The 24650-nt window shown below is 38.6% G+C and overlaps 1 long non-coding RNA gene across 1 annotated transcript in view; it reads left to right on the top strand.

Annotated features, from left to right (window-relative positions):
* Window positions 1–23957, top strand: part of LOC308191840 — a 46876-nt gene extending 22919 nt beyond the window's left edge. Inside the window, exons 2-3 of the long non-coding RNA XR_013948303.1 lie at window positions 18178–18272; window positions 23397–23957. This is a non-coding gene — a long non-coding RNA (uncharacterized lncRNA). The remainder of the gene's footprint in view (window positions 1–18177; window positions 18273–23396) is intronic.
* The last annotated feature ends 693 nt before the right edge of the window (window positions 23958–24650 follow it).

The following is a 24650-nucleotide window of genomic DNA, read 5'->3' as shown; positions in this document are numbered from 1 at the left end:
CTTGCATTAAAATGTTAATATAACCACAGCCTGTTTGCCCCAGAAGGGACTCGCAGCTGTCCTTCCACACTGTATAGCAGTCAAGGGGAGAGGAAGGGTTGTAGGCTTAAGTTAGAATCTGTGAGAGCAGCTACACCATACTTTTTACATTCTTTGCAAACAGGGTGTACAATGTTTTTTTTTTTTTTTTTTTTTCCCATGGGACAGAGGGTATAAGGTGCCATGACCATAGGACTGATTTGATCCATGTTTTTCATCTTTAAGATATAAAACGCTACATATTCAAAGGCCTACGTGAACTGACCTGTATTCTTCCATTTGTGACTCTCAGTGGTCTTCATATTGCTGAGTTGACAGTGGTACTTATACCAGTGTAGGTCACTGGAAGTCTTGCTTAATGGTGACCCTTGGTTTCACGAGCCTCTCATCTAGCACAAAGCCTAGGGTATATCTTGTTTGTGTTCTTATGCTCTACTAGAATCTTTCTTTTTTTTATGTATTTTTTTTTTTTTCCTAAGCATTAGCTGGGTACTTGCTCTGATTTTTGATAGATCTGACTTGATATTTATGTTGGGGAATGCAAATGAAATATGTACGCTGTGGAATACAGAGAATGTACTCAGATGCTTGAATGACAAATGTGCCCAGTTCCTCCTCAGATCCCTGCAGCTGAGCATTTGGGACTGGCAGAACAGTGTCCTGAAGTAACTTCAGATAACAAAATTTTGTTTGCCATGAGCTGATGAAGTCCTAAAAACGACATGAATATGCAATAGAAGGCTAGAGAAGGGAATGGAGAGAGTATGACTTAACGGCAAGCATTTTTCTAAAAATAATGCTTCTGCTGTAATGACGCTTGTTTAATATCCTGAGTTCTGAACTGTCCTCCACTAGGGTCCAAATAGTCTATGACCTTTTAAATAAAGTTTTGAAAATGAAGCTGAAATTGTCTTTTCTAAAGTAAGAAAATCAGGAGGGTTTATACTGGCTGAAATGGTGACAGTGATCTTCCAATCGGATGTCAAGTCATAGAGTTTAATGGCCAGAGTTAATATTGTTCTAACTTTCTCTATTTACTGGTGCTGGATTTGTTGTCTTCTTCATGTTACATAATGAAATTCTAATCAAGTATATTAATCTGATGTTTGTTTTCAAACATAATTGTATTTCACTCAATTCCAGTATAGTTTACTTTTAGATTTATATTTGTAAATTGGTACCAAAATTTACCTGAGTGACATAACTGTGTATTTTCAGATTAAAGTGTTAGAAAAATTTGATAAGTAATTTCTACCATTTTTTATATTTATATTTCATGAATTTCAAGGAATATTTTCAACATCAAAAATCCGTCTTTGAAAGACATACTTTCTACAATTAGTTTTTATTGTCAGAGTTTAAATGCCGTGATTTAGAGAAGCACAGTTTTATTCTTAACATATTTCTATTATTAAATATAAGATATATTTAAATAAAAATGGTCTGAGTTTTGTAGAAGCACTTCAACATAGTCAGCTTCACCTTATGACACCTTAAGTGATTTAGTCAAGTGTATATTTCCTGTTAACAATACGGGATAAAGAAGCAAGTGAGGCTATTTCCATTGCAAAAATGAGAAGACTATCTTTCAGATACCTTGTAGCTTTACAAAGAGAACATTTTATCTAATGAGATCAAAGCCTTCATTCAGAGGAACTGAATAAACCTTCTATTGACCTGAGTTTTGAAGTAAGGAGAATCACGGGTATGATGTGCGGCCTTTGACAGTCTGTTGAAGACAGGGTGATTTATCCTTTTTTAAATGTTTGTTTTGTTTGTGTTCTGTGTGATGAGGTTATTTCTGTTAAAAAGAAATATTTTTCCAAATGGACATCAGCCATCACAATCTACTTTCAAAATGCCTGGCATTATCTATGAGTTGGAAGCATACCTTTTATTGAAATCCCATAACAATCTGCCTTATAAACTGTTTTTTTTTTTCTTTTTCTTTCCTTTTTTTTTTTTCCAGAAACTTTCTACTGTGTGTCCTGATGTTACGTAACAGCACAATATCTCTTTGAATGTGTTAATTTATTTATTTATTTTTTTCATCAACAGATTTATCTCCTGGGAAAGCTACTCATGGGAGATGAACTAGGTTGATTCAATTAAATTGTTAATGGGAGTGCAGTTATATAGCTGGAGATGTAGAAAATGCCAGGGAAGGAAGAATGTTGTCCTTTCTCTCCAGGTTTAAGCCCATACCTCTGATACCTGGCACATCAAACACCAATTCAATAATCTTTCTTCCAAGATGCCTTCTTTGAGAAGCAAGGCTGATGCAAATAGTCCCTTCCTTGGAGTTCTGCTACTAAATCCAGATAAGACCTAATGTCCAGGGAAGTGGAGAACAAGGAGAATGAGGTAGATTTCCTCTACTATGGTACTGAAAAAAAAAAAAAGGGAAAACCTTAACAGGACACCAGATGTTTTGAATGTTATCTCTGAAACCAGCTGTGTATCTTTTCATCTGTTTCCTGCATAATCCAGATGCATCCTCCCTGGGTATGCAACATGTATCTTAGTCCAGTATCATGGGTTATATCTGTACACTTACGAACCCTTTGCTTTGAAAGGTCCTTTTAAAAAGAGCAGAGGAACATGTGCCACTGGTGCTAAGGGTAGGAATTACTTGCCCTGTCTTAAGATGGAACTTGATTAATTTACAATTGAAATTATACAGCACAGTTACTTGTGGCAGCCAGATAAAAGGAGATAAGAATTTCACACCAGTAAGCTGTGACCTTTGAGAAATATATTGGAAGTAGGTTTTAGAGAGTGGAGATTTCTAGCACAGATTGCTGCGTTGCTACCCTAGTAACACCCATAGAAGGAAATATATGGCAAAGATATTAGCTAAGCCAAAGCAAGATATCTTTATAAAATTAATGTAGTTTCTGGTACTGTTAGCTGAACTCTGTCAAACCATACTTTGAACCATGCAATCAGAGTTTAGATGGCAATGGTTAGAGCTTCACAGGGTACTGTCTATGTGATTTTTCACCCAAAAGAAAACCATGAAAAAGATGAAGAAAATGATTGAATTATTTCAAAACATCATCATTCATTAGTTACACCAGAAGTCAGGCAAATTATATATACATATATAGAAGATACGGAAAACATATGAGGAGCGGCTGAAGTCACTTGGCCTGTTCAGCCTGGAAGAGAGAAGGCTGAGGGGAGACCTCATTGCAGTCTACAGCTTCCTTACGAGGGGGAGTGGAGAGGCAGGTGCTGATCTATTCTCCTTAATCACCAGTGATAGGACCCGCAGGAATGGTGTCAAGCTGAGGCAGGGGAGGTTTAGGCTGGACATCAGGAAGAGGTTCTTCACTGAGAGGGTGGTCACACACTGGAACAGGCTCCCCAGGGAAGTAGTCACTGCACCAAGCCTGTCTGAATTCAAGAAGAGATTGGACTGTGCACTTAGTCACATGGTCTAAAATTTTGGGTAGACCTGTGCGGTGCCAGGAGTTGGACTTGATGATCCTTATGGGTCCCTTCCAACTCGGGATATTCTATGATTCTATATTTTAACTTTAACTCAAATTATGACAAACTGACATTTTCCTGTACTTAAGCAGTTCTGATTTTAGGTCAGAATGATGTTTAGCGTTGTCAGTCTATGGAAATTCCATTCAAGGGCATTCATGGGAAACACGTGAATATTGGATGTCTTTTAAATATCTTTTAGAAATTTTAAGTTCCTTGAGTCATAGTCTAGGTGATAGTGCACTCTAGACAGTTGTTTTAGGTAAGGTAAATTCTCTAATTTGATAAGAGAAGAAAAAACATAGCTAACTTCAATATCTTAGAGAGAAGAATGATGCTGACTGAAGAAAGATTGTTTTTTTCTTTAAAATCTTATTAAAAAAATCAAGATAGAAGAAGACAGTGTAGTGACTGTGTAATGTAAATAATTATATGGCCTTTAAACATTTGAAGAAATTCTCTTAAACATGGGACTTAGAACATACAGATGATGGCATTTTATAATAAAGAGAACAGGTGATGCCCTTTCACTGAGTAATTTTATTTATTTATAAATTCCTGTTATGCTATTGTGCATTGGCATATTTCGAATTTATAAGGATTATGCACAGAGAAAATGTTAGGCAATCATCTGTAATTTCACTGAGACCTTAATTTGACTTATGCCAGTAAAACTGTAGTAAAAATGATTGAAAGGAAGAGAGAGAAGAAAGACCAGGAAAACAATGTCCCAAAATGATTTTTCTCTACGTACATTGTAAATTAAAAATTGAAGTATCTTGTTCGTAAATTGAAGTATCTTGTTCAGTTCCAGGTAGTGTAGCCATTTCAAGGAAGTGACGGAGCAAAGTGAAGGACAGTGAGAATCTGGTGGTTATTAGATGTTCAGCCTGAGCTATTGGAGACTTGCTTTCTCACAGACTTGTCTTATTTTGGACACTTGCACTTATGCCAGACATTTCTCTTGTCATGAGCCAATTTGGGGTATACCAGCTTTCAAGATGATGGTGCTTGCCACTCCATCAAAACTGGATTATTTTTGGATATCTCAAGTGGGGAAACCAAAAACTCAAGAAATTAAAAAAATTATAATTAGTTTAAGAAAAAAATGATCTTACTTTGCTGGGTTAAAATTGCCCATGCATGTGCGTAAGGGTTACTCATTCTTCTTCTTTTCTCAGTGATCAGTACACTCAAGATTGTGAGGTACTTAGGGGTACTATGGGAATGTGGCCTACTAGGTAAGATTAATATACCTGAAGTTACTATTTTGGGCTTTGTGATCACTCTACACCAGTGTTTTACCTTCTAATTCTCTGGGAGTGGTTGGAAGAATTTAACAGGTTTTGTCAGAAAACTTCCTTTTGCAAAAGAAGAAATTGTTATTATTTTTGGCAGTGTACTGTTTCCCTTAACTGTGCGCAGTATGCACCAAATTACAGAGTCCATTCATAGATTATCTTTGGGCACCTACAGTACTGCAGAGTTTCCGTAGCCAAAGAAGTCAAAAGTTCTAACTTTTTGTCATCAATACCCCACTCACTCAGGAATGACGGAGCACAAATAGGAGCATTTCTGGGAATCTCATTTTCCCTGCTGAATTGCAGCCAATATTTTGTTTGGAATAATTTAACTCTGGTGTCCTTTTGTTTCATACACACGGTTGAATTGTTCTGTGCAGAGAGAATGTGGCACCCAGCGAGGAAGCAGAATCTGAGACCTAGAAAAAGGGTTGCATTACTCTGTGATAATATAACTGGAAAGTTTACAGAGGAAAAAGCCAGCCATTTCCTTATCCCTTTGCATGCTGAGACAGTAGCAGCTGCTGGTTGGAAACAGAAATTAGTGTCCCAAGATGCTTGTGTATGAAAATAAGTCGCCATGCATGAGAAGTTTTCATGTTTTCAGTATGGGGAATATTTTGTATACTGTACCATGTTTTAGAATGGAAGAAACTTACCTAGCACAAGTCTCTGTATAAAATAACACTTTCTTTCACTGGCCCATAACACACTGAGTTCGTTATTCAAAGCAAATTAAGGACAACTCAAAGAAGTTAATGCAAACATACAGTATCTTTGCCACATATCAAACTCATTTACTTAAGGAGTTTTGTCACTGTGATCTGGAGATTGTAACCTGGAGGCTTTACAGTTTTTGTAAAGGTTTGGTCCTATGAATGCTTCCTGTCTATGACTGCAGTGTCATGGGATTTGGTCTGATCAGTTTTACATTACAGCCCTTAATTTTGTAGACTCTGACTGTTCCAAGCTTTTGAAATATTCACACACTGAGTTTTTGAAATATTCAGACCTAGACCAAAATTTCAGATGATTACTTTTCCTGAACAGGGACTAGAAATTATTTTAAAAATATATCCCATGGAGTTTTTAATGTACTTTTTTACTTTTTTTTTTTTAAAGAAACTTGATAGTATTTTTGGAAAGCCTAAACTGATCAGTATCATCAGGATAAATAACATGATAATTAGGTTTTAAAAAAATAAAGCTCTGAATATTATGGTAAACAGGATTTTAATTTTCTGACTGCTCATTAGGCAACAAGAAAGTCTAAAGATAAGTTTTCTTATAAAACAGCACATGAAAGCATTTGATACCCTGTGCTTCACTGCAGGTTGTGGTTGATCTTATGCTGTTACTTAAATCATTAAACAAGTTGTTCACCTTTTTCAATATTCTCTATAATCTACCTGGCTATATATAGGCCATTAGCATACCCAGAGAAAAGGGGTAATATTTAGGATGTCTTTTCCATAACTATTTCAGGCAGCCAGCGCATTTACTGGGGCTTAGGGGAGTTTAGAATTGCTGAAGTTGTTGTAATGTAAGTGGAAACCTAGCAGCCACAAAGTCTAGGTACAAAGCAGGTGACCAAAGCATGATGACCAATATGCATAGGTGTTCTGCACTTAGTTTTGCACAGCTGTGAAACCCTATACACGAGACATGATGCAAGCAAGAGCAGAATCAGTCTTAACTGCTTTATGTCAGGAGACATAAGTAAACCTGGCAGCTGTGAGTGGAGTAGTGGGTTCATCCTAAGCATTGTGGCAGTCATCATTCAGATGGTATAAAACCTAAGTAAAGGCTTATTAGGATGCTGAAAGTCTTTGTGAAGCTTTGCATGAGATGGAAGAGCTAAGACCTGTATGGTGGCCAAATATCAATGAGATAATTATTTACCACGTACTTCAATTCCTCTTGCAGTTGTTCTTCTCTCTTTGTCCTTATGTACTGTGTACTGTTGCTAGGTAAAGTGGTTGTTATGTTTCACCCCAGTGGGGAATTGTGGAAGTGATAACTGCGGAGTAGCATTGTTGGCTAATAAAACCATAATTCTAAAATGAGCCCTGTTTTCTCTAGCTTATTACTTTTTCAGAAATTCTTCCTTTGGGATAAAAAACTGTTGAGTCAGGAAGGGATAGGGACAAGTGATGAAGGTTTAGATACTAAATGACTCTCTTCAAGGGATATCACCTACCAAAGAAGTCATTCCTTCCCTAATTCATAGCTTCCCAGGATAACCTGCTTGTCCTCTTTCTTTACCTGGAACGAGCTGTGCAGCTGCAGAGGAGAGTTAGGATCTAATGGGGACAGATGCCCCCAACAATAATCACATGAAATAATACATTGGAAAAATAATGAAAAAAACTAAAAGTTTTTTTTTTTAGGTGTTGTTGGTGTTGTTTTGGAAGATCTTCAGAAATTCTACCTCACATGAGTTTAGCATTTATGGATAGGTAGCAGTAAGTACTAAGAAAATCGTTAAGTACAGATTCAGATGCTTAATGCAGTTGTGTGTCTAAAACTTCGGCATACAAGTCAGTACCTAGATGCTGTTTACTAACGATACCAAAAATGCTGCAGATTGCCTCTTGCACTTACTGTTATGAAGAATCATTACCAACTTAAAATGAAGAAGTAGAGTTAATATGAATGAGTGGATGACACCAAGCTATGTGGTGTGGTTGACATGCTGGAGGGAAGGGATGCCATCCAGAGGGGCCTGGACAGTCTTGAGAGATTGGCCTGTGTGAACTTCATGAAGTTCAACAAGGCCAAGTGCAAAGTCCTGCACCTGAGCAGGGGCAAACCTAAGAACATATAAAGGCAGGGGAATGAGTGCATAGAGGGCTGCCGTGAAGCAAAGGACTTCAGGGTGTTGGTGGATGAAAAAATGAACATGATCCAGCAAGGTGTACTTCCAGTCCAAAAAGCCAACCATATCCTGGGCAGCATCAAAGGAATTGTGAGCAGCAGGTAGAGGGAGGTGATATAAGTATTTAAGGGAAGTGTACAAGGCTGGGCTGGATGGGGCTTTGAGAAACCTGGTCTAGTGGAAGGTGTCCCTGCCAATGGCAGGGAGGTTGGAATTACATGGTCTTAAGGTCCCTTCCACAAAGCATTTTGTGATTCTAATAAGAAGCAGCCAGCTAGAGATGAGAAACAAACAGAAGTTAAAATGGAGGCTGTTTCTCTCATTATAGAAAAGAGAAGATCAGGTTGCAGCTGAAAAGAGAAGACATTTGAAAGGAAAAGTCAAACATAAAGATAAATAATTTATATCAATTACAAGAGCAAAAGAGGTGAATTTGTATTTTAAAAATTAAAAAAAAATACACCCCAAAATACTTTTACTGTCATTTGGAATGTGAATTGATATTTTGTGAGTTCTAAAAAGGAAGGACTGCTCATCTTGGGACAGTTTTCCACTTTGTTTTTTGTATGTCTTAGGTGTTAAGAACTCAAGAGCCTCAGGACATTCAACAGTATTCGCAATGACCAGCTAGCATGTTTGCAAATACCTGTTTGTGGAGCACCCACTACTACAAACTGGTTTGAGTTTGGTCCCACTTCTGATAAATTGTGTGCATCTCATCATTTTGTTGTATTAAAACTTCCGTGTCAGCAGCTTAACCTTGCATAACTGGAAGAAGGCAGAATGGTATTCATTCATAAACATGGCTGAAACTCCCTAGTATTTCCTTATCATCAAATGTAGACAGGTTGTTTTTGATTACAAAAGACTCAGGGACTTTAGAGATAGATTGAACAGTCAGCCCAGAAACATTGCTTAGGTTGACTGCAATCCCAAGGGAATGCTGGTGGACCTAGATGGATAGGCACTAGACAGACACAAGGCAGTAGAAAAGACTGACCTGAGAAGACTGATAGCAGGTGCTATGTATAGGTGCCTGCTGGTGCAGGAAACTATTTTAATAATTAATGATGGCTATAAAGCATGATGTGGCCCTATTACAGCACAGGAAAAAGTAATTATGCAGGTTCTGCTGCAGTATATTGATTGACTGACTTGATATATAATTTGGGCTTTATCCTTTGAGAAGTGTTTTATGTGGCTGTATTTAAAAATCAAGAGTTATGGTTGTGCTTTTGCCCACTATGGACTTTATAAATTACACAGCTTTCCAATTCCATTAAAAATCTAGTATCAGAAGAGAACAAAACTTTAAAACATCTGGAGAATAGAAAGGTAAAAAGATTCCTAAAACCTGATGTTTGCTACAAATCTCAGATAAGATGCAGGGCCATTTTCATAACTCTGACCCTGGCTAATTGCACAGCCTGTATAGCCTTTTCTTTTGTCCTGGCTTGGTTCTGTTAACTGAGGAACTGTTTTGTCATTTACTTAATTTTTCTGAGTTTGAAAAAAATTTCTGACAAGTGCCTTTGTTTTTTTTTTCCCCTCTGTGTTATTTGCAAACCTGCTTCTTAGTAGCTGTGTGTATACTTTATTTTTTTTCCTTATGGGAACAGTCTAGAAATTAGCTTTGGAGTCCCTTGAATAGTGTGTGTGGATCATTATCTATATAAGTCCCATTTAGTTTAATTGAGCTCAATTTAAACTTAAGTATGTTGTCTTGAAAATTGTTTTTCAGAACTGTCCTCAGAGTATCTTGGAAAGGATTCCGTGCTTGATGAAAATAGTGTTCCTAAAGCTCTGCCTATCTGAAGCTAACATGACCTTTAACCATTTCCAGGGCATTTTTCCTACTCAGTACAAAGTTGTAAGGAGCCACTTTTCTTAAGAGCATCTTGGCTGTCATAATGAGCAGGTTCAGTAATGCCCTGGTTTGTTTGCTTAAGCCTGGAGCAGAGTTAAAGCACAGTCTGCTTCAAGGAAAAAGCTAGTTTTCCTTTCTCTATAAGCAAAAAAAGAAAACAAAGGCTGCATAGAAGTTGTGTACATTGTTGTCTTTTGTATTTAGACAAAAATGAAGACATACCTAGACTAACATTAACCTAAACAGCCCAATACAAATACTGCCAGAGTACCATTTAGCATTGTCTACAGAATCTGAAGAGGGAGAGGCTGTTAGTTAATATTGCATTGACCTTTTTATAGTAGCTACACCTCAAAGAGCTCTCTGGGATAGAAGTTGAGATTCTTCCCAGGAGCTGCTGTCCTGGCTGTGACAACATGAGATGCCATTCATGCTTTGTGCTTTTTGTTGAAATCAAGCTTCAGGATGTAGGCCCGATGCTGTCTTCTGCCCTTTCTGAAACCTGCAGTGCTTGTACCTTCAAGCAGGTGAGTAAAGCCAGCCCAAACTCTCTTTTCTAGTACAGGAGCAAAATATTTGTAACAGGAATGTGTTATGCCATGACAGGTAAAAAAAAAAAAAAAAAAAAAAAAAAGGAGTTGGGTGAAAGTGAGTCTGTTGCACAGATGGCCCCTGACACTTTTCTACACTTTTCTGTTAAATAGGCAAGTGCTCCCTGAGGGTTGTGTTGGGCACCTCTTGGAATGTAGCATGGTGCCCCACTCTTCCCCACCTTTTGGCTGGGTTTCTTTCCATTGAAAATAAAGTATGTGATGGAGAATTGGATTGAGCCAGCGCATGGTCAGCGCTATTCCCCCCATGAAGCAGCAAAGTCATATAAGTAACCCCTAGAAATTGGAAAGCAGACCTTTGCCTAATAACATAGACTATGTTAGAAGTACAGAACATAGCTATAGACTCCTTTGGTTTCTTTTGTAATGAATGATAGGAAATACATGGGTTTGATGAAGTTTGTCTGAACTACTTTTTGGAGGTGCCTCTCTCACTGAATATAAAAGGAATCTGGGCAATTGAGCTCTCGCCCTTTAGGTAGATGATCTGAGGCCAGAGAGTTCTTCTGTAGGGTCCGAGCAAGTGTTCTGTCCTTTAGATAGCCTCAGGAGTCTGAAGACTTAAAGTGTTCCAGAAAGCCTAGATCCCAGGAAAGATCCCATTATACAGGAGGAGTAGGAAGAGTGTTTGACTCACTGGTTTTTGAACAGGAGGCAAAAAAAGAAAACAGATGCAGTATTTACTGAAATTGTGTATAAATTGTGTCTTCCAGAGACAAAATAAATAAATACTATTTTAACTTGCTAGTGGTGTGCTGCTGTGCAATCTTTTGTGACGTAAGCTTTTAGCCAGAGGGGACAGGAAATTAATCAATTCTAGCATGTGAGTGTCAGTAATTGTTTTTCCTAATATGAATTTGAAATGAAATGTACTGCAAAGAAGGTTTCAGTTATGGGAAAGATCAATCCGCTCCTGAGGCCCCCATCCTTGTTAATAAGTTGCTTCCTTGCAAATAGAATCTCACTGATCCTTAAAAAATCCAGAGACTTGTGCTTTAAAAACATTGCTGCTGCTGCAGGCAAGGTGATTGCAGCCATTAGTTCCTCTTTATGTCAGGGGAGGATCTGGCATCAAAAACCCAGAGGATTCCTAAACTGCTTTGCCAATGCCTTTAAAACAAAAGTCCTTATTGCCTTCACAGGAGGAAAATCGATAAAGTGGGAAACTTCCCCTTCATTAATCTGTCTGATGAATCAGAAAATCAAAGCAATTGTAAATGAGAAATATTGCCTAATTTTCTTATTTTTGAAGTGTTTTACACCCTGCATTCTTGGTTCATGTTTCATACATTCTTCTTGGTAGCCTTGAAGACTGAGGTGGAAGATTTCTAAACTGTGATCGTGCAACCTTATGGCTTCTTTTTTATTCATCTGATGTTTTAAGTGGTATCAAAGTTGTTTATAAAATGGATGTCTAGCCTTTCTGAAGCAGAGCCAACAGTTTCAAACCAAACAGATGTGCTGTTAGTACTAACCATAATTATTAAATGATAATTGCATTGCCTTAAGCTTTAATAATGTTTAAAATAGAAGTTGTTAGGAAAACTCCCAAGAACAAAAAATACTTCTCATATAGAGAAAGTCTTAATGCTGAAGTTAGAATATAGAAAGCCAGATATCCAGCTGATCCATAATTAGAGAAGTCAAAAATGCACAGGTGATTCGCTGCTGATTTGCCCTAGTTTATTTGAGCTAACACAATGGAAAAGGTCATTCAGGTGGCTTCAGGACCTACCGTCTGTGTTTTTGCAGTTTTAAAGCAATTCTTGATAGGAAAATATCTTCAAGTATGTGGAGGAGAATAGAAGTGAGCATGAAATGCAACATGTGTTTCTCAGAGAAAGATGATTGCTTGCTACTCCTGCTGTTTATCTGAGAACAGACAGTACCATACTGGAAAATTACTAAAGATGGAGAAGTTGGGTCAAGAATAAAAATGATTCCTTTGCAAAAAAAGAATGTGTTTCAGAGCAATGCCAGTTCAATGAACTTCTGCTGAATTTAGAGAGGAATTCTGGACAGTTGTGCTGAGTTTCTTGGTGGATCTTTCTGGATCAGGATGAACTGAAGAAATTGAGCTTCCTGACCCTGAGGCTCTGGGAGCAGTTCATGTAGGAGAATTCAGGGGCTAAAGATCCCACATGCACATGTCAACTGCTCATTTACTCTGTTTCTTATCACATTCTTTGTGTTTGCGAGTGGTGGTGAAACTGACTGCCAAAATGTTACATTTGCTATTTAACATTGCTGGCTTTAACAGATTTTATATGTTTGCTTCCAGAACTGCAGTGAGAGACTTGAGTGATGAGGATACACCCCCATCACCAGTTCAGTTTTGCCTCACTCTTCTCCCCTGCCTTTCCACAGCCTTTATTACTAGCTGAAGGTAATTTTCTTCCCTGCCCTTCACCTTCTTTTCCATCTGCTTAGAGTCATAGCCTCACTTTTTCTTCCTAGGAGCCTCATCTAGCTGCTGCATGTTAGTGATAGGGATTTTAAGTGGCTGGAGAGAGCTGAAAGAACAATGGAGTGGGGAAGGGGGAAGGTGGCTATGACAGAGAAGGCAGCACCTGATACTTTGCAATGATTCTTCACTGTGGTGGAAAATCCCTCCTCCTACTGTAGAAGGACCTCTTGCCACGGCTACAAGCTGCATCCTTTTGTCAAGGAAGAAATGCAGGCTACAAGGCCTATCTCTCGCTCACAGCTTTACTGCCTAGCCTGTCATAGTGAACCACCTTGCAGAAAGGAATTTTACAGGTGATTTCAGAGCACCGGGAATAGGCTGCATTGTGACCCCTCTTCATCACCAGAGACATATCTCTGTGGGCATATGGGAACAAGCGTAAGCATTTTCTTGGTTTTATGGTCCACTAGCTACATAGTTTAATAAGCATGAGCTGTGATCTAGCAAATGTTTAATCACCTGTAGACAGCGTGATCTGTGGGCAAAATGAACTTCAGTTCGTCTGCCATCCTTCCATGTAGAATGACCAACATTAGTCCCATTCGTTTTCCTTCTAATTTAGCTCAGACGGTGAAAAGGAGAACATTAAGAGCTGCTAGAACCCTGTCGCCATGAAGAATCCTTTTGGCATTAACACCCATGCATCTCAAGTGAGAGATTAAGTCCAAGTGTTTAAGAAAACATGTTTAGGGTCAGACAGATGGATATATTTATCACTCTTAACATGATGCATTGGGAGGAAACAGAAATATTGTGTTCCATGCAACAATTTTGCCTGATGTATGACAGGATTCTGTTCCAACATGGGGGAAACAGAGCATCACTGAGCAAAATGTAGTGCCTGGAAAACAGCTCTTTGCACAAAATGGAGCTCTGTGTCTTGCCATGCCTGTAATTAGGAATCTGCACAGACCAGTGTATCAAGAAAGATGTTAGCAACACAAACTAGAACTTGGTTTCACCTGTGCAACATCTTAAAGTGTTGTCAGACTTATTTCTAGTTTGGAAGAACAGATGTGATTTTGTATCTTCCATGGAGATGACTGTGATGGGTGCCCTGTGACTACTGTTTCCCTCTGTAACGTGGTACACCAGCCCCAACTAACACTGTCTTATGCAGAGCTTCGTGAGCAAGCCAAAATGTGGAAAATGTTACATTAACAATATATCTGAAATTCAATGCTGTTTAATGACTGTTGTTATGATCACAAGCCTCTGGTGGTTATTTCTGTCTGTCTTGCCTATCTTAGATTTTCTTTCTTTGATTAATCAGGATTTGTGAGAACATTATGTGTGTAGCCCAATTATTTGTACTCCTTGCAACCCTACTGGGTTATCTTGTCAGATGCTACTTCTTCCCCACCCTCCCCAACAGCCTGAGACAGTTTACCAGGTTTGGAGTGAGGCAAATCTTGCAGCTTCCAAAAAATGTTTCACATGTTGATACTGCCCTTAGAGCAGGGCTGTAAAAGCATAACAGTGTACATGACTATTGGTAGCAATTAATTAGTAATTTATACCCAATTTGAAGCTCAGTTTAATAGTCCAGCATCTCTTGCTCCACAATTTTACCTAAATTGCTTCAAAAAAATTCACAGTGAATAGGTAGATTTCAGCAGAACATATCTGGGACATGGCTGAGCATGGTTTGCAGTAGGTTTGCAGTAGAAGAGGCCTTCTGTTAAAAGCAAATGATGAGTGGTGCGTGCTTGTGAGAAGCGCACAAAGACCAAACTCATTCTTTTTTTCCTGAAAATTTCCCACCTTGTCTGCATAAATAAACATTCATTGAATAAGGAATGGACTCTGACATCCTCCTTTCCATAGTGAGTGCCCTAAAAAGCAGACTGAGAAATCTTTCTAGCTTGCTGTCTTAAGAACATTTTTTTAGGGTAAAAATAGTGTTGATAGAATAGATTGACAAATCCCACTACAAGTACAACGCAGCCAGGAGCAAGGACTCTTAGCTCATGTAAGCAACAGCAGACGTGCAGTCCTTCCACCATTACAGTTCAATCATTCCTGTAATTTCAAGAAAAAGGGTCTAAGACTACCATGTAAGTCACTTTTGTCAGAGGAGAGATCCCTAGATTTAGAAATAGAAGGCCATCTCTATTGCTTTGATGAATAATCCAGTTTCTAACTTGTTTTTAAAATGTAAGCAATTACCTGAAATGAAAAGATTCGTATACAATAATACATCCTGGTCTTGGTCTTATTCTTTCTAACTTTTCTGTCCAGAAGGCAATCTCAGTGCTTACTGGCAGGCCTGTGAACCAATGTATGTACTAGAAATTGGTTTGAGTGACATCCTAAAGACTAACATGATGTAAAGTTCCATTGTATCATGTAGGATAATATTGAGATCCTAAACCTAATTCTAAAATAAACAGTCCACTTACAGATTTTATGTAACTCAATACCTAAATATTCTAGTAGTTTTACATTATCACATAGTTCTCAAATAATGACAGATTTTTAAACTCGGGTTATTGCAGATGCAGTTAGTGCAGATTTTTTTAATTCAAAAACTAGCTGGAGAAAGGACCAAAATTTCTTTCTAGTGTTGTTTGGAGAGAAAACTGTCAAGTGTTTCCTACTTTAAACCTAGCCTGAACAAGTTCTGGTCAGACTTCCAGCTGAGTAGTTTTTCTGCAGCCATTTCTACCATTTAACCTGCAAATATGAAACTAATCCCTGATATCTCTCTTCCATGCTGGAAAATTCCTCAGGGGAAAGACTCATTTTGTCTATGTGAGAGACAAAAATGTGAACTAACTAGGTTCCCTCCATCCAGAATTGATCCAAAGTTTTTACATATTGCATTGTAGAGCAAACTTTAACAAAGGTTGCTGTATCTTAATTTACAATGGCCTTTCATTCTTTATCTTGATTTTATGCAGGAATAAGTAAAGGCAGTGACAAATATGTTTAGTTTTCACATTAACTGATGAAATAGAGCTGTGGGTAGGACTTGGTTAAAGAGGGTATTTCATCTGAACTGAGCATGCGTGTTAGCAGAAATGACAAACTGTTACTTGTAAACTCATTCAGAGTTATTGCAGCCAGGCTGAGCAAGTGTAGTGATGAGGAAAGTTTCCTCTCAATACGTAGACGTGTGTGTGTGGTGTTGAAGATGAAGGGCAGAGACAGTTTCTAAATTATGGCTGCTTTTTACAGGTAGCAGTTCCGACTCAAGCATGATATTTTCCTTTAGGCTAACATGCTAAGGAGGTTTTGTGCCCTGATCTTTACCTGATCTGACTTTAGGACCATGTGTGTCCCACTGGTGTTAGTGGGAAGAAGCACTGCTAATTGTCTCTTCAGTGTGCCTGCACTGCGGAGACAGCCAAGCTAGCTGGACTGAAGACAGAGTAGCAGAAGCAATCTTGATGTGATCATAAAGAAACTCCATGCTATTGGGGGAATAGTGCTTCCATCAAGGTGGCCTGTTGGTTTAGAGATAGCTCACGCTTTGCTCCACCAGTGCTTCCCATCTGCTGGTCCATTGATGCTCCTTGGGACATGTGGTCCATGAAATTACTGGAATTGCTTTATTTTCTTAAAATAAATGTGCATTTCTCTATGAAACAGTGAGGGGAATTCAAAGCAAAGAAATAACACTTAGAGTTTTCTCTATTTTTAATGTGTTATGAAGCAATAACTCCAACAATACAATGAGTTGCTGTAGTACAAGATGAGCCACAAGATTTCTTAGGTTAAAAGAGGCTGAGAAACACCATTCAACTCCATGCTGTTGCAAACGGCTTGTATATTCTATCTTCATAGACAGAAAATGCATTTTTAAGCCTAACTGTGTGAGAGAAGGAGTGACTGGATAGTTGAAAAGACATCTTTGTAAAGTTTGTAGCAATGAAGAGCACCACTTGGAAAAGTTTTTGGCGGTTTTATTTTTGTGTTAAGGACGATACAAATCTAAACGCAGAGTGGCAGGTTGGAGCAGGAACAGTGACACTCTGTGAGCCATTTCTGACTGTCCTTAGTCCTCTTATAATTTTCCACTGAGCTGTCAGCTCCTGCGGCATTGAACTATCATTTCCAGAAACTCTGGTTTGGTGAAAGAGTAGCCACTCCTTTGAAAGAGAAAAGGATTTCTGCCAATAAAGGGCCACAGAAAATCACTACTTACCTCAATCTAATTTGTTGCTAGGGTTTTTTTTCCCTAGCTATTTTTTTTAATGGGGTGTGTGATTAGTGAGGAAACAAAGTTTACTTACATATACAGATTGCATCATTGCTGAATACCAGGAATCCCCAAGGCTCTGACAAGGCTCTCAGTGAAACAGCAGGCTTTTCTGAATGGCGTGCATTTCTTCTGCCATTAATTCTCCTTTAGCTTTTTCTGCTTGTCTGTTTCTCTTTGCTCATCTAGTAACCTAAACTAACATTATTTTTCTCCCTCAGGTCTTTTTGATTTTAGGTTTTTCCCTGCGATTAGCCATCTGTGTCAAGAGAAAAACCGAAATAGGTTTACAGCATTGCCAGTGCAAAGGTTACTCATGTAAAAATAAAAATCTAGCTTCCTGACTCATTGACAGCATCAGGGAAATTTGCTTTTTGAGTAGGTTACTTGCAACACTTTTTGCTGTATTACTCTCCCTTTTCATCTTTCCTCTCAGTTTTAACCTGAATGTGTCTTCTGGTGCTGTATCTTGTGGATTAGTGTGTCCCATTGCAGAATGTTACACATTAAATCCAGAACATGACAACATATAGGCACACTTGCTCAGATTCTGCAAAAGGACAAGAGGTCTAAGGAGCTCCCTGTTTATAATTTTGAGCCATTAAATGGCATTTCTATTTATTGTTTATCTGTTGTCAAACTACAGTGGCAAACAGCTTTTCTTCTAAATGTAAACCCCAAGTAATGAACTCTGTGAGACTGAAACATAAGATTTTCCATGGTGGATCTGACTGTTTTGCCATTGTCTGTAGTATCCTACCACTGTCAGTGACCAGTAGCCTTCCAATCTGTACTAGAAAAGTAAAGTAGAAAAGGAGGAAGTGGCTTTTTATTGTAACTTTTTGAAGTAACTTTAAAGTAAAATAACATTATAATAATAATAATTTTTAAAGATAATAGGATTTTACTTTCCACTTACTAAAATTAAAATACATAAAACTTTTCCATTCATCCTCATCCATGCTGTTAATCTTACTCTCATTTTAGACTGACTGGTGTACAGGTAATGCTGTTGTCTACATATGTAGATAGTTATTATGAGAAAGTAAATGAAAAGAAATAGTGCTAGGCTTGATGACTCCGACATTAATACACAAGTAAGACACTCAGGATACAAGGTGCCACAGCTGACAGGAAGATTCAGTCCAAGTCAGGTATTTGATTGAGACTGTACATGAGTCTACCACTCATCATACCTGTTAATTGGCATGTATCCTTTATGCTGTTCAAATTGGGTTAGTCCATCCATCATACATTATAGGTCTGGTGAATGGTCTCTGCTCTTGCTGTGTTCAGGCTTTCAGTTCTCTTTCAGGTATCAGTATCAGGAAGGAAGCTGTGTAAAGGTCCTGCACAGCCTGACTGGCAGTGTATTTGGCCCAGATGCCACCAGGCCATGCAAACATACAGGTAGGTTTGTTGTTGTTGTTACTGATTTCTTCCTCTAGAGAAGGTTCAGTGGATTTTCTCTTCCCAGTCTTATTAATTTTAAAAGTCCTGAGTGGGAGGTCTTAAGAAAGCCTTTGTTTAGATCCTGGCAATGGCATGGGTAGCCTGCAGCACTGTGTTCATGGTCTTAGCTGGAGAGATAGACATGAGTGTGGATTAATGACAGAAAGGATGAATGACAGAAAGAGGTCCTGAAGGGTACAGGACATCAGCAGAGCAGCTACCTCTTTGTATAAGATTAAGTCTCCATCTTTAAGAAATTTACTGCTACTACACGCCTGAAGACAGCTGCCCCATCCCCATGAACTCCCTAGAGGGCTCCTAACCCCAGCAGAGTACTGTGTTACTGTTACAGAATAAATACATTTTATTACTATTTGCATAATTTTTAATTCGTATGTAAATGTTTTAGTTTACTGTGCAAGACTGTCCAATTATTTCCTAATCAATTAACACTGCCAGCTTTCCTGCCTTAAACTGAGGAGCCCATGCTACATAATTTCAGCCTAATGAATCACATAATATTCTGTGTCTTGGCCCCAAACTTTCCTACTTTGCCCTCAACTCCTGTGTCCTCTGATGTTCAGGGCAGAATATCAGTTTGGAATAGTAAGATAGCACAAAATATATGGAAATTGGAGGAGGTGTTGGATCCAGGGGTGTAACAGTTTTCTATTGCTTAATCTTGCTGAAGAAGGAAATAGCAAGCCAACCCAAAAATCATCAGTGATTGAAAGGGTAGCACCAAAAACTGCACAGAATGGAAGGATGGTATTGCAGTCCAGTGATGCTCAGGGCAGGGAGCACTGAATACTGAAGGAAATAGGAGATCCACAGCAGATGCTGAAGTTATGTCAGGCCCTACTGCTTTCTTGATGGGGTTGGTGAGTTAGAGGATGACAGCTCACAGAGTTTCTGTGAGATGGTTCTACTTATCGCTGCAGCTGGGAATGTCATAGTGCCAAAGATAATAAAATATTTAATCTAGAGGATGGTTTGGCACAATAAAAACAGGGGAAAAAATGGCCCTGAATAGACTGAAACAGAAAATGGTTCTAACCCTTAGTGATGAGGTTCTGGAGCAAGTCTCAAGGAGAGGCATTGAGGAGGGGGAAAAAGGATGTAAGCAGTCCTGAGCAGGGTGTTGCTGCCATTTGGTGGATGCTGTAAGGTGTTGACAACTGGGTTAGCAAGGGACAAGGCTCTGAAGCAGGGTCTGGATTATCAACCGGTTTCCTATGCTCTCGTCTGTTTTTCTGGTTCTGATCCATTCCCAGTCAGGATAATAACAATGATCAACCTTTTCTAATGTTTAACAGGGTTTCACACAAGGTACATGCATTATGAAACAGCTTCTGTTTCTTAGTCTTAGGCATCCAGTGCTGTAACAATATAATGTCAAGACACCTTAATAAGCCCCTCTTTACTGTCTGACCCAGAATAACAATGGTCAATTCTGTTGTTTAATAAATGTTGGAGTAAGACCCCTTCCTTTCTGTCTGCTAACCCAGGTTTGCTGCCAGACAGGGAGAACAGACCTAAGCGGCCAAAAACACAGCTTGTGTCTGACATTCTTTGTGATATAATGTGACATTCTGAAATCTGCTGTTCAGAGTTTGTGGAAATGCAAAATGATCCAAGTCTGGCTGCCCTGGAGACTCAAAGTACAAGTAAATATACTCATACTTGGATAGGATGTCAACAACTCCTATAAAAATTCAGGTGGTAAAACAGTTCAGTTTTTAACATGATTTCATATGTTCTTATATTTCTGAAATATTTCTTTTTCTCAGTTGTGAAGAAAAAGTAAATCTGTATCCCTAGTCATTTCTCAGAAAATTAAAAATTCAAGTCCCACCCATTTTAAGTAAATTTTGCATAAGTCAGGGAGACACAGAGGCCTCCAGTAAGGCATTCAAATGTTGCAGTTTCAGGTAAAGAGCAAGACTTCTATCAACTCAATAAAAGTCAGTATTCAACAATAGCTTTTTTTTTTTTTTTGGAACCACAATGTAATATGCCTACTGTGTCTAAAAAAACGGCTTATTTTAGCTCCAAATTGCCACTTGCCTCCTACTCAGTATTCTGACACTTGGGATTATTTCTGCCTCATCCTTGAAAGCTTTCCCAGTACATAATAAGCAAGTTGAAACTCATAACCAAAGTCCTGTCCTTGCATGACTTCATTCTTTCATGTAAAAAAACAAAAGCAATCCCCCCCTGAAATCTGTTCCTCTTTCCTGACCAAGGTCTATGTAGCTAGCTCCTTAATATGAGTGCTCAGACTTTTCAGATGATAATTTATCAGTTAAATTGTATGTATCCCTCATAAAGTATGAGTGATCTATGCTGAAAGGTTAAAGCTCTTCTTTTCAAGAGCTCCATGGTATGAGCCTGGTCACCTTAATATCAGTTACTTTATAAAGTCCAACTGTTTTAATGCATCTGCTTCTGGCAGTGTTCTAGTAAACATGTTTGTCATTCAGGCATGCCATATAATATTGTTTATTTTTTTTATCTCCAGATCTGTGCCCCTACTAGGCTTTTGTTTTCTCATCAATTTTAAAACTTGGTTTTGCCTTTCATCACTTTCTGAATTTCCAGAGAGAGTTTCCAGAGGTGTAGTTATGCCAGCTCTTCATGTCTGGTACCTCAAGCCAAGACAATCTTAATGCTTCCCATATAAGAACAGAGGTGGGTGAGTTTTACACATCAGAGCAAAATCCAATTTTGTTGTCCAGCATGCCCAATTTTTTTCAGAGATCCTTATAGCTGACTTGACTCTTCTAGCAGGATGATAAACCTAAAAGGGTTGTGTCTGAATTCAGAGAAGCTTAGGCATACTCATTTACAGTCATGAATACACTTTAGTTTGCTCCCAGATAGTGCTATTGGTTTACAGAACACAGAGCAAGGGTATCTCAGTCTGACATAACAGATAAGATCATCCTGAAAATTAAAAATGTTCAAAATCTTAACATTTCTACATTAAGGAAATGTTTTAAAGTAGCCATACTGCTATTTTTCCTTCTGCCCACTCAAACTGTGAATGAAACAGTATCAGAAACTTTAATATGCTAATTCTCAGAATGATATGGCTGAGGAGAGATGAAGCAGAGAGAAGAGTCCTATCCCTGCCCTTACAGAACTGAAAGACTCTTTCTTACACTTAAATAAATATAGACACCATTAGGAAGTGTTTGGGATTTATATATATATACATTTGTGTGTGTGTGTGTGTGAACTGACAACCCTAGTTTTTGTAGCCTCCTATGAAAAGCTCAGCTTTAAGTCATCCTAGGTTTTTTTTCCCTTTCATTGCTGGATTCAGAAATCTAAATAATTATTGTCTTTCTCCAACTACACTCTTCTTTTTTGAAGAGGCTCTGATTTCTAGTGTAATAGAAGTGCTACATTTTTATGAGTTATGTTCTCTTTCTGTGCACGTATGGAAAGGAATGTATGGAACATCTGGGTGGATGCACAACCTGTTTTCTGACATTTGGTGCATTTCCCTTTCTTAGAACTGTTTGCTTTTTCTTACTGTGTGTTTATCATCCAAGTTAAATTTCATACCAATCACTTTTGCATTTTTGTCTAAAGTAAAGCTTCTGCAGAAATGTGCAGAAGTTTAGCATAATTTCTACTCTCTTGCAGCTTAGATAACACACCTGAGGAAACTAAGCCTAGAAGCTTCCACATTTGATTGAGAGTCTGGGTTCTTTTTTCTGTTCCCTGGGTTTCAAGCAGTAAAAATCTCCCTGAAAGTAGACTACAAGAGCCAAGATTCTCTGTGGCAGAGACAGGTGACTTCTCTGTACTTTATGACCATCTTTCTTCCTAGGGAACTACCTTGAGAGATGGACCGATGCAACAGGATGCCAGCTCTCCACAGTCGATGCTACTGAGGCACTGGCAAAATCTGACTGATAGAAAAATCCTGCAAGTACAAGAATTACTAGGATCCACAGCTGGCTATATGGAGACTATTAGGATGAGTCACTCTGGCTCAGCACCAGCACTACAATAACAGTCATCCCTATTCCTCTTGGTTGTCTCTGCACAAACCTCCCAGCACTGATTCTGGCAGGACTTGCTAGCCTGAGAACAACATAACAGGAATGCCTGGCACAAAGTCACTTTCATGGCTCTGCATGGGACCGATTTTTGTCTGTCAGGGCATATTAGCTCTGGTGCTGCCCAGAAGAGGCTGTACTGCTTAGCAGGCTGTGGCCTGGAGCTACTTGCTAGTATGTGCTCCCGCGTTGCTCCTCACCTCCTCTTGACCTCCCACTAGATAAGCAAATTCTTTAGAGATCAGCATGTTATACAGTCCTGTCCTAGGCACTCACAGGGCAGGGAAAAACTTCCTCACAATATGGATCCAACCCAGGGGCTGTCTGCTTACTTGTAGCACTTAAGACATTCTTTTCTAATATCAAATTAAGTAAGACTGATATAAAATACTTGACACATTTACATAATTCAGGTTGCCTATCTGAGTGTCTGTTATGTTACTTTCCTCTTCCCCCAGTCAAAATAAAGAATAAGAAAATTTTTAAGATGAAATCTGCCCATATTTGAAGGCCAGTGTGAAGCTCTCATTGACTTAAGCTGGACTAAGATAACTCTCTCTAATCATTTACTCTCTGATGTTTTCAAGCAGCAGAACATCACAGTCAATAAAAATATCCCACAGGACTTGGAAAAGGTCTGGGAGCAATTCCGTCCCAGAGAGGCAAGTGTTGATGTTCCAGACCTACTGTAATTTGAAAGCATTTTTTTTACCCATGGTTATACAAAGTGAGTGTTGAGCTCTGGTCTACCTTGCAACCTATTGTAAATAATAGGGAGTCAAATAACAATTAGTCTCTTGAGAAATGTTAGTTCAACTGAAACAATGACATAACTGGTAATGACAAGCACAGAGCTGTATTTGGTCTGTTGTACTCACTTACTCTTGCCATCAGTCATTTATATCAGCTTTTCTCTATCACAACATCATGGCATGAGGACCAATCTTGTGTTGGGACTAAAGATTTGGTATTGTGGTCTTTCATAACAGAGCCTTGTTATTCTTTGCAGATCCTGCTGCTGTAGAGTGGAGTGAACTTGGAGGAAAGGTCTCAGCAATGCGTAGTCACAAAGTGGTGTCCTGGTCCTGATGCACAGATTGCTGGCAAATAAAGATAGCTGTTGTGGGTGACAGAATCTTGAGATGAGTTTCTGTGAGAAAAAAAAAAAAAAAAAAGCGATGGGCTGAAATTATTTTTAAAATAGGGATTTTGCTGCTCTCTGACTTACTTTGAATCTAGTTTTATCCTAAAAAATCTAGCCAGTGCCTGTAACTGTTATTTCCCAAGGGCTGTAGCAATTCTGGCCCTCTAATCAGGTTTCAAATTAAATAAGAATGAACACAGGTTGTGAAAAAATTCTAGTGTGTGTGTGAAAGTATTGTGTACCTTTTGGAGTCATATCGATGTGTTTCCTTAATTGACAGAAGATTAATGTGAGAAGTGTGTTGGTTTAAGGCACTAACAAATCCAGATATTTATTTTCTGGAAGAATAAGTGATACTTTCCACTTTAACTAACTGAAGCCTCAGTGCACAGATAACAGCCTTGTCACAGAGAACTGAAATTAGAGCAAGCATGTTACCATGCTTATGGTTGTGACCTGAACTGAAACCAGACAATGGAGGCTGATTCTACTCATGTGGGTTTTTTTCTTATGGAAGTTTTTGGTCTAGAGGACTGCATATGCTTCACATGCTGTTCTTCATGGTCAGAAAGGTGGTAATGAATGGAGGTCAGGGAGTTCACTCACTAATTCCTTTTGGATAGTGCAACTCATTGAGCTTAAAAAGAGTAGGGGAGTTCCAGGCATGATAGTTTCTGACAGCTCCACTTGTGTATGTCACTTCAAGAGCATTGGATATTAGTTCACAGGTGAACATTGAATAGTAGCTAATTCAGTGCTGAATCAATCTATAAAGCTTTGAAAACATTTGGCCTTTGGAAAGGAAAAAGAGAAGAAAAGAAGGACCTTGAAAAATAAAATAAAGAAGAGGGAATTCTATTTAGTCCCTGGTAGAATTAAGATTTCATTGTGTAAATTTAAAACGAAGATAAAATATCTCCTTTTCTTGAAACCTCCTCACACTAAATCCCAACCATGTGCTTAAGTCTTACTGTTCTCACTGCAAAATAAGGATTAGGGAAGGTCAAAAAATCAAGGAACTTGCAGAGAAGTGTTCTAATTAGTCACTTTCTGCATCCCCATGGCACTAATCTCTCAGTGACATTGAGGCAGGAGTCAAGTCTGTCCAGCAGCATCTCA

This window comes from Anser brachyrhynchus, assembly GCF_964034855.1.
Source record: "Anser brachyrhynchus genome assembly, chromosome: 1".
Classification (NCBI taxonomy): domain Eukaryota; kingdom Metazoa; phylum Chordata; class Aves; order Anseriformes; family Anatidae; genus Anser; species Anser brachyrhynchus.
The sequence above is the reverse complement of the archived record's forward strand: the minus strand, read 5'-3'. Positions and strand labels throughout refer to the sequence as shown.